The sequence below is a fragment of the Phascolarctos cinereus genome, unplaced genomic scaffold (genome assembly GCF_003287225.1).
Source record: "Phascolarctos cinereus isolate Bilbo 61053 unplaced genomic scaffold, phaCin_HiC Scaffold_4;HRSCAF=312, whole genome shotgun sequence".
In the NCBI taxonomy this organism is placed as follows: Eukaryota; Metazoa; Chordata; class Mammalia; order Diprotodontia; family Phascolarctidae; genus Phascolarctos; species Phascolarctos cinereus.
Genome location: NW_027555847.1, coordinates 150,687,551 through 150,699,322, shown reverse-complemented (window position 1 = coordinate 150,699,322; position 11,772 = coordinate 150,687,551).

Genomic DNA, 11,772 nt, shown 5'->3' with positions numbered 1-11,772 from the left:
CAGCCACGTTATGCAATGACTAAGATTGTTAAACTGAACCCTTCTCAGCATTACAAGGATCTAAGACATCTCCAGAGGCCTCGGGATGGAAAATGCTGTCCACATCCAAAGAAAGAACTATGAAAGTCGAATTGCCATCACTTCTTTTTACCTTCTGTTGAGTTTTGTTTCATCTTTCTGATGGTTCCTCCTATTGGTTTTAATTTTTACTTACAACTTCATTAATGTGAAAATATGTTTAATGGGTATGTAAATGTAAAGCCTATATTGTGCACTATCTTGGGGAGGGTGGGGGGGAGGAAGGGGGAGCAAAATTTTCAACTCAAAAGCATATGGAACTGATTGTTGATAAATCAAAATAAATTAATAAAAAAAGAGGAAAAAAAAGAAAAATATGAATTAGTCCCAGGACTTGGAAGAGCTCAAAAGGGATTTTGAGAAGCAAGTAAGGGAAGTAGAGGAAAAACTGGGAAGAGAAATGAGAGTGATGCAAGAAAATCATGAAAAACAAGTCAACAGCTTGCTAAAGGAGACCCAAAAAAATACTGAAGAAAATAACACCTTAAAAAATAGCCTAACCCAAATGGCAAAAGAGGTCCAAAAAGCCAATGAGGAGAAATATACCCTAAAAAGAAAAATTGGCCAAATGGAAAAGGAAGTCCAAAAGATTACTGAAGAAAATGCTTCCTTAAAAATTAGAATAGAGCAATTGGAAGCTAGTGACTTTATGAGAAATCAAGACACTGTAAAACAAATCCAAAAGAATGAAAAATTAGAAAACAATGTGAAATATCTCATTGGAAAAACAACTGACCTGGAAAATAGATCCAGGAGAGAGAATTTAAAAATTATTGGACTATCTCAAAGCCATGACCATAAAAAAAGCCTAGACATCATCTTTCAAGAAATTATCAAGGAAAGCTGTCCTGATGTATTAGAACCAGAGGGCAAAATAGAAATTGAAAGAATCCACAGATCTCTCCTGAAAAAGATCCCCAAAGGAAAACTCCTAGGAATATTGTAGCCAAATTCCAGAGTTCCCAGGTCAAGGAGAAAATATTACAAGCTGCCAGAAGGAAACAATTCAAGTACTGTGGAAACACAATCAGGATCACACAAGATTTAGTAGCTTCTACATTAAAGGAATGCAGGGCATGGAATATAATATTCCAGAGGGCAAAAGAGATAGGATTACAACCAAGAATCACCTACCCAGCAAAACTGAGTATAATCCTTTAGGGGGAAAAAAAATCATCATTCAGTGAAATAGAGGACTTTCAAGCATTCCTGATGAAAAGACCAGAGCTGAATAGAAAATTTGACTTTCAAATACAGGACTCAAATGGAACATGAAGAGGTAAACAGGAAAGAGAAATCATAAGAGACTTATTAAAATTGAACTGTTTACATTCCTGCATGGAAAGATGATATTGATAACTCATGAGACCTTTGTCAGTATTAGGGTAGTTGAAGGAAAATAATTATATGTATGTATGTATATATAGATAGATAGAGGGCACAGGGTGAGTTGAAGATTACGGGGTCATATCTGGAGAATAACATTAAGGGATGAGAGAGGATGATACTCAGAGAAGAAGAAAGGGAGAGGTAGAATGGGGTAAATTATCTCACAAAAAAAACAGAAAAGAAAAGTCTCTCACAGTGGAGGGGAAACAGAAGAAGGTGAGAGTGAATAAGTGAATCTTATTCTCATAGGATTTGGCTTATCGAGGGAATAACATACACATTCAATTGGGTATGGAAATCTGTCTTACCCTACAGGAAAATAGGGGGAGAAGGGAGAAGAGAGCAGGGGGATGATAGAGAGGAGGGCAGATTGGGAAAGGGGGTAATCAGAAGCAAATATTTCTGAGGAGGGACAGGGTCAAAAGAAAGAATAGAATAAATGGGAGGGCAGGATAGGATTAAGGGAAATAGAGTTAGTTTTTCACAACATGTCTACTATGGAAGTGTTTTGCATAACTGCACATGTACAATCTATATTGAGTTGCTTGCTTTTTCAATGAGGGTGGGTGGGGAGGGAGGAAGAGAGAAAATTTGAAACCTAAAGTTTTAAAAATGTATGTTTTAAAAAAACGTTTTCACATGCTACTGGGAAATAAGAAATACAGGAAATGGGGTACAGAAGTCTATCCTGCCCTATAGGAAAATAGAAGGGGAAGGGGATAAGAGAAGGGGGAGAGATAGAAGAGAGGACAGAGTAGGGGAAGGGATATTCAGAATGCATGCCATCTTGGGGTGCAGGGAAGGGGTGAGATGGGGCAAAAATTTGGAACTCAAAAACTTGTGGAAATGAATGTTGAAACTTAAAAATAAATAAATTTATATTAAAAAAAAGATTATATTATTTAGTTTCCATTTAATTTTTAAATCTCTTTCCATCACCCTTTGTTGAAAGTAATTTTTATTGCATTATGATCCAAAATAATATATTTAATATTTCTGCCTTTCTACATTTGATTTTGAGTTTTTATGCCTTATTATATGGTCAATGTTTGTGTAGATGCTATGTGCTGCTGAGAAAAAAATATATGTGTGTGTGTGTGTGTCTGTGTGTGTGCATTCCTTTCTGTTGCCATTCACTTTTCTCCAAAGATCTGTGATGTCTAACTTTTTAAATATTTTATTTACCTCCTTAATTTCTTTCTGATTTATATTTTGGTTGTATTTATTGATTTCTGAGGGGGCAATTGAGGTCCTCCACTAATACAATTTTTCTGTCTATTTCTTCCTGTAACTCACTTGACTTCTTTAAAAATTTGGATGCTACTACTTGGTGCATATATATTTAGTATTGCTCTTGTTTCATTGTCTATGGTACCTTTTAGCAAGAGGTAGTTTCCTTCCTTATCTCTTTTAATTAGGTCTATTTTTGCTTTTATTTTGTCTCATATTGGGGTTGCTACCCCTGCCTTTTTTACTTTAGCTGGAGCATAATAGATATATGTATGTATGTATGTGAATGGGAGGATTCTGCTTTTTGATACACTCTGCTATCCACTTGCATTTTATGGGAAAGTTCATCCTATTCACACTCATAGTTATAATTATTAGCTCTGTATTCCACTACATCTTATTTTTCCTCCTGTTTGTCCTATCTCTCCTTTCACCCTTTCCCTCCTCACCAGTGTTTTGCTTTTGTCTACCACCTCCCCTGATCTGCCTTCCATTCTATCAGTCCCTCTCTGCACCTTCATTTAATCTCCTCCCTCCTACTACCCTGTAAGGTAAGATAGATTTCTATATTCAATTGATTGTGTATATTATTAATTCTTTGAGCCAGTACTGATGAAAGTAAAATTCAAGTGATGCCCCTCACCCACCCTCCCATCTTCCCCTTCACTGTAATAACCCTTTCTTGCCTCTTCATGTGAAATAATTTACTCATTCTACCTCTCCTTTCCTTCAGCACCCAATTACTCCTCTTTCTCATCCCTTAATTTTTTTGTCATTCTCTCAAATTCACCTTATGTACCATGTTCTCTGTGTATATTCCTTCTAGCTGTGCTATTAGTGATACAATTTTTAAGAATTATAATATTATCTTCCCATGTAGGGATGTAAACAGTTCAGCTCTATTGAGTTATGTTTTCTTTTCTCTTTTTAGCTGCTTATGCTTCTCTTGGGTCTTGATACTGAAGGTCAATTTCTTGGTTTAGTTCTGGTCTTCTTATGAAAGTTTGAAATCCTTCTATTTTGTTGAATGACCATTATTTTCCCTTGATGTATTATGCTTAATTTTGCTCAGTAAGTCATTCTTGGTTGTAGTCCTAGCTCCTTTGCCTTCCGGATTATCATGTTCCATGACCTCTGATCTTTTAATGTTCCAGCTGCCAAGTCCTGTGTAATCCTGACTGTCACTCCCCAATATTTGAATTGTTTCTTTCTGGCCACTTGTAGTACTTTTCCCTTAACCTAATACTTCTGAAATTTGGCTATAAGGTTCTTTGGAGTTTTTATTTTGGGATCTCTTTCCTGAGGTTATCAGTGGATTCTTTCAAAGCCTATTTTGCCCTCTGGTTCCAGAATATCAGGGCAGTTTTCCTTGTCAATTTCTTCCAACATGCTTTCCAGGGCCTCCTTTTGATCACAGCTTTCAGGTAGTCCAATTATTCTGACATTGTCTCTCCTGGATCTATTTTTGAGGTCAGTTGTTTTTCCCATGAGGTGTTTTACATTTTCTTCCATTTTTTTCATTCTTTAGAATTAGTTTGACTGATTCTTGATGTCTCATAGAGTCATTAGCTTCCATTTTCCCAGTTCTAACTTTAATGAGTTGTTTTTCTCCATTAGCTTTTGTTCTTTCTTTTCCATTTGGCCAAATGTATTTTTTTAATTAATTAATTTTATTTATTTATTTTTGTGAGGCAATTGGGGTTAAGTGACTTGCCCAGAGGCACACAGCTAGTAAGTGTTATGTGTCTGAGGTTGGATTTGAACTCAGGTCCTCCTGGCTCCAAGGCTGGAGCTCTATCCACTAAGCCACCTAGCTGCCTTGCCAATTGTAGCTTTTAAGGAGTTGTTTTCTTCAGTGATTTTTTTAAACCTCCTTTTCCATTTGGCCAATTCTACTTTTTCAGCAGTTGTTTTCTTTCTCTAAGCTGTTGAGTCTTTTTTCATAATTCTCTTGTATCACTCTTATCTCTTTCCCCAATTTTTCTTTTACCTCACTTCTATGATTTTTGAGCTCCTTTTTGAGTTCTTCTATCAGTTCTTTCTAGGCTTGAGAAGACTTCCCATTTTTCTTTGGGATTTTGCCCATAGGTGTTTTGATATTGTTGTTCTCTTTTGAGTTTGTGTCTTGGTCTTCCTTGTCACCATAATAACTTCCTGTAGTCCAATTCTTTTTTTTGCTATTTTTTGCTCACTGCCCTTCCCCACTTTTTTTTTTTTTTGCCTTTTTCCTTTCTTTTAAATTTGAGCTCTGCTCCTAGGGTAGAAGAGAAACTCATTCTGGCTTCCTGTGCTAGTGGCTGCAGGCCCTGGCTGTTTACCTCTCTGATTTTTAAAGTCCTTTTTAAGATCTTACAAGAACTCTTTTGGGGCATATAACTATTTGACTTTTTTCATTTTTTTTCTGAAGTAGGATTGTTGTTTTTTTTTTTTACTTCACTATCTTCTTCTGAGTAGGAACCCAGATTTTTCTCTATCCTCATAATAAATATCTATAGTTGAGTTCTTTCTCCTTTGCTTAATCATCATCATCATCATCATCATCATCATCATTTAGCGGCATATTATTATAGTCAGGTTATAGACCAAGGTGTGCAGGATGATGCCTCAGGCTGAAGGTTTTGTACATTGCTGTTTTCTGAGTTCTGTCTGGGGGCCTGACCTTGGTCACTCCTCACTACCCCTGACACATGGCTAGGGCCTCCAGCCCTGCTGTTATTGCAAGTGTTCTTGCTCTCTGAAATTCCTCCTGTGGATGCAAACTTCAGCTCACCCTATGCCCTGGAACCAGGGACTCTACTCTCCTGCAAATGTCCCCAGCCATGAAGGTCCACACTCTTCTGTTATACACTCACTGGATGTTTACTTGCTCCTCCTCACCCACAGTTGTAGCCTGGGACCACATCTGGTCAGTACAGCTGGGCTTGGCCTCCCACGACATTGTAGCATCCTTTAATCTTCCTCTGCTTAGCTGTCCAACTTCCACACTGTCTATGATGTGAAAGTTTTTGAAGCCTAGCTGCAGCCTGACCCAGCTGTCCCCACAGGTTGTTGTTTGCTGATTCATCAGGGGCCTCCCTAGAGGTGTTTGCACTTCAATTAGGCCAAACCTGCCCCCTGGAGGTCCAGTCTTTCCAAAGGTCCTCCCAAATTGTCTTAGAACAACTGCTTTACCCTGACTTTTAATTATTTCTGCTGTTCAAAGATCCTTTTGAAGTAATATTTAATTTTATTTGTGGGAAATTTTTGGAGAGCCTGGTATTTCCTGTCTTATTCCACCACATAGGAAGTTATTTCTATCTTCATATTGTGCTCCATTCTTCCCACCATTCCACCATCTACCAATGTATCCTCTAGTGTTCTTGGCTATGGAGTAAGAGATCACTAACAGAGATCAATAGGGAACCACAAAGACCCTGGATACAGAAGGTCCATAAGAGCATAAAACAAAGGAAATACTGCTGTCCTTCAGAAATGTTGACATCCATGTGATAACCTTCTGAATTTTACCTCATCAAAGTTTGGATGGAAACTTTCATAATTTCATTTCCATAGTTTCATGCTTCTTTACTTTTTCTTGAAGTTTTTAGGCTTAAAAACATGGGAACTAAAGTGAAGAAATTCCTGTTTTCATGAATTCTGCCTTATACTTTCCAAAAATCTGTTGGGCTTACAACCATGCCATTTATTGATAGCGAAAGGCAAAGATGATTCCTTTCATATCTTCTGACATTTTAATGATGCATTTATCAGAATCTGGAAAATTCCTGAAAAAAATTTGTGAAGCTCCTATCTAAGTTACTCCCTAGAGTCTACATTCAATCAATTGTCAAGATCATTGAAATGACAACAAAATCTCTAGCATCCACCTACTCTTCACTCGTACTGATCTTACCCTAGTTCAGGCCATTGTGTATTTTTGCCTGAACTGTTGTGATTGACTTTTTATTTATTTTCTTTCTCTGTCCTCTCAACATCCCAATTAATTCTTTATATAGCTGCTAAAATTGTCTTTCTATTTCATAGATCTTCCAAGAGAGAATAAAACTCCTTATTTTGACATTCCAGGCCAATGCACATCTGGTTTTAACCAACTTTTCCAGTCATATTTCCTGTCACTCCCTTTCATGCACTCTACATTCTGTCTGAAATAGGTCACTAGCTGGTACCTAAACTCAACAGACCATCTCCTACTTCTCTCTTTTGTTATAAGTTCTCTCTTTTCCCAGACATTCATAGGTTATTTTGTTTGACCTTCCCTCTATCACCTCTACTTTTTACATTACATTATTATTTTTATAATTATTATTATTAGGCAGCTAGGTAAGCAAGGTAGATAGAGTGCTGGGCCTGGAGTCAGGAAAACTTCTTAATTCATATCTGGCCTCAGACACTTACTACCTCTGTGACCCTGGGTGAGTTGCTTAACCCTGTTTGCCTCAGTTTCCTCATCTGTAAAATGAGCTGGAGAAGGAAATGGCAAACCATTCCAGTATCTTTGCCAAGAAAACCCCAAATGGGGTCACAAAGAGTCAGATGTGAGTGAATAACAATATTAGTATTATCATTAGTAGTAATAACTTACATTTATATAACCCTTTCAGTATGTATATAATCTCATTTTATCCTCGCAACAACCCTGTGGGTGTATGCCCTCATTATACCCATTTATCGACAAGGAATCTGAAGGAAGGGGGAAATAAAACATTTATGGAGTACCTACTATGTGCTGAGAGTTATTGTTGTTGTTTTACAAATATTATCTTCTAACAACTGTGCATGGTTGGTGCTATTAGTCTATAGTTGAGGAAATTGAAGCAGAGGTTAAATGACTTAACTCAGGGCACACAGCTAGGAAGTGTGTGGCGCCAGATTTGAACTCGATTTCCTGACTCCAGGCCCAGTGGTCTATCTACTATGCCATGGGACAGGATGGAAATAAATATACATAGAGCCTATTGTTCATTGTTCAGTCATTTCAGTTGTGTCTGACTCTTTGTAACCTCATTTGGGATTTTGTTGGCAAAGTTACTGAAATGGTTTGCCATTTCCTTCATCAGCTCATTTTACAGATGATGAACTGAGACAAACAGGTTAAGTGACTTGCTCACAGTCTTCTAGCTAATAAGTGTCTGAAGCATAGCCTTGGTCATTTGTATTTAGGATTCCCTTCAATTAGCAATGCAATTAGCAGTGAGCTAGCATTTTCTTGACTGGAAAACACATTACCCATGTAAATGTGTGTAGTTGGGTGTTATTATTATCTAAAAAAATAACCCTGTAGGACAAGTGTAGCAAACTCTTCAGATTAGAAATGTCATCAGCTGTTTCATTAATGCAAATGTAAGGAAGACATATAAAGCAAATGTAGCTTAATGAAAAGTATATCATGCTGAAAACATGAAATATGCTTTGAAAGTATGACTCTGCTACCAAAAAAAAAAGCCCAAAATATCTGACAGATTTATTTTCCCTAATTATAGACTTCAGAAGGGTTTTGCAAATATATTCATGCTTACACACTAATTCAATAAAAGAAGAGTTTTTCACAGGCACATACCTTTTATAATCTCTTTCATATCTATCCCTTTGGCTCAGTTCTAACTAGTCCCAGCCGAGCCTACTTTAGACCCTTATTATTTCTTATTGAACCATTATAATGCCCTTCTTTTAGAATATACATCCCTTCCTACTTCTAGGCTATCCATTGAACATCAAGGCTTGATTAATTTTCCTAAGACATAATGTTTGTGATATTCTCTTGCTCAGAGATCCTAAATGGCTGTCTTTTGCCTATAGGAAGTACAATCTCCTTTACTTGGCCTTTGAGATCTTCCACAATCTGACCAATCTTATGTCAATTTTAAAATTCAATGAATATTTATTAAATGTCAAGTCTACATCTAGCCTCATCATAGGTTCTAAGGATTTTTTTTTAATTCGGAATTCTGATTTTATCAATGTAGCAAATTTTTAAGATGAGAGTTGAGTAAAGGTGGATGAGTAGCCCTGAGAAGGACTTAGCAAGCCCTCACACCAGAAGTGCTAGTCCTCCTTGAGCTCCTTCCCATACTCAACTCTCACTTGTGGTTCTAAGAAGCTATAGCATGCACAGTGGCCATGCCCCAGTAAACCATCACTGTAAATGGGCCTAAACTATGTTGAGGGTAACTGACAGGCCATCAAGCCCAAACATGTGAAGACATCTCCCCAGCAGAATGGGTAGAGGAGAACAATTTGTTGCAATGGCCATGAAGGAGACTGAAGCAAGTGTTGTGAAGTGCTTACAGCTTGGTCAGACATCAACTGCATTCCAGGCCATTGCCAGTCCTCTTGACTTTTGTCTTGCCACTGGACTTTGATGACTTTGGAAGACAGAGTGAGGCTGATGACTTCATGCAATTCTGCCTCACTCAAATCCAATCCAAGTGACACAAGACACCACTCTTGTGATGTCATTGATCCTGTTTGAAATTAACGACAAGCAGCAATATACTCTTAGGGTGGAAACTCCCTCTACAGAAAAGTTTCATATTTCTTTTGATTTCGATGCCTGGAGCATTTGTCCAAGTTAAGTGACTTGTTGGTAGTCACATAGTTAGTGTGAGTAAAGGGCAGTATTTGAACACTGACCTTCCTCATTCAAGATCATCAGCAATCATGCCACCACGCTAACACAGGGGATACAGAAAAAAAAATTAAAAAGAGGAAAAAAAAACAGTTCTAAACACCAAGAAATAAATTATCCTACAGGAATTTAACATAAATGCAGATAAGTAAACACAGGATACTCTGAAGGCTTTGTTTCCCTAGGCTTCAGCATCCTCAGTTTTAAAATGAGTGGTTTGGACTAGGTGGCCTCTTAGACAGACCCCTTTCAGCTATAAAATCATCATACTAGGACAAGGGAGAGAGCATTAACAACTTGTGGGAGTGGTGAAGATCATGCATGGCCTTGGTTGTTTAAAGGAATATAAGCATTCCAAAGCAAATGTAAGGAGCAAGCACATGCCAGGCATGGAAGACAGATTGCATGGAAATATGGAGATGAGATATGGAATGGTTCATTTGAGAGAACAGCTGGTTGTCCAGTTGGCTGAAATGTTGAATGTATCGATGAGAGTAATATCGAAGTCTTCCCCAAAATAATGGCTCTCTTCTACCCATATTAGTCTCCTACCCAGTTCCCATCTCTGTGGCTTTGTCCATGTTATTGGTTGCCCAGTCTTTCAGTTTTTGTTTCTTGACATTCTATATTCTCCATGGCCCAACTCAGTTCTCAGTTTACTTCATGAAAAAAGCCCCTTGGTTTCCCAACTAGAACTAAACTCCTCTCTCTCTCTCTGAATTATCATAGCATCTATTTTTTTTCTCACTCATCTTACACTACCTTATACTGTAATTATCGTGCATATGCCTCATTGCTGCTACCTAGATTGGAAATTTCTTGAAAGTAGGAACCACATCTGACACTCTGTATCACCCACAGCATGTGGTGTAGTCCCTTATACACAGTAAGCACTCCATACATAGTTCTTGAGAGAATGAAATGTATGTCCACCCATCTTCCTATTTTACTTCTACAAATATCAACTTACATCTTGGTCTTCATAACAGAATCTTCCCTGGGATGATTTAAGAAAAATCTTGTGGCTTATTAGGCAGGATGAAGTGAGTATATGGTTTATGGCAGGGACAAGAGAAAAAATATTTGAAATGAATACTTGTACTTTGTCCCAAGTAATGGGGAAATACCTAATGTCTGCTGGCTAGCAGGATGGGCTGATAACCCAGTCGCTGGATTCTGCTTTCCTTACATCTATTAAAGTCTTGGGTGTCTGTGTCATCATCCCTGATGTCTGTGATTTTATAGTCTAGGAAGAGAAGATAATAGGTATACACAAATAAAGTATAAGACACATACATAAATAACTGCAATGAGATGAATGGTAGCGATATTATATACTATAGTGGTCCATAGAGAAAAGGAGGGGACAGTGTTATCAGAGAGCTGTTTATTTGACTCTATGAAGGGCATATACCCTAGTCCTATTGCTTCTACCAAAGTCTCTGAAGAGATATAATGGCTCATGGTCATCTTGGTTAAGCTATATCCTGAGACTAAAGCTGAGTATACACACAGAGTGGCAAAGGCACTCCATCAGCAATATTCATCTGGAACAATCAGTTTTTGTCTGTCTGCACAGTAGCAAGCTCTCAGTAAGCAATGCATACAAGTCTTTTTCTCATTTTTGTCACCTCTACCCCTGTACATAGTACATGGTGTATGTAACATTATTGGGAACATCAGATACATTCCGTAAATGCTTATCTCTCAAAGGGATGTCCAAAGCTCTTCTCTGTTCTATCACCAAATATGCAGTTACAGATTAGGTCAGGCATTTGGACAGTTGCACTCACAGAACTACAAGGTTTTAGAATTGTAAGGGATTAGAGGGAATGCCCAATCTAACCCATGCATGAGCATAAATCCTCACTCCAAAATATCCAATAAGGGGCAATCCAGCCTCTGCTTGAATACAATGAGGAGGGCCTCCATTATCTTCTGAGGCAGTCTATTTTACTCTAGGATAGCTCTAATGCTTAGGAAGTATTTATTTTGTTTTCTCAACATATTCAGCTACCAAAAGGGGTATAGCAGTGAGATTAGAAACAGAATTAAATTATTTTTCTAATTTATTTATTTTTAATTTTCAACAATTGTTCCCATAAGCTTTTGAGTTATGAATTTTCTCCCCCTCTCTCCCTGCCTCCCTCCCTAAGATGGCATAGAATCTGACGTAGGCTCTACATATACATTCCTATTAAACATATTTTCATATTAGTCATAGTGTAAAGAAGAATTAGAACCAGTAGGAGGAACCACAAGAAAGAAGAAACAAAACAAAAGAAAAAAAGAGCAAATAGTATGCTTCAATCTCCATTCAAACTCTATAGTTCTTTCTTTAAATGTGGATAACATTTTCCATCATGAGACTTTTGGAGATGTCTTTGATCCTTTCATTGCTGAGAAGAATTAAGTCTATCAAAGTTAGTCATTACACAACATGACTGTTA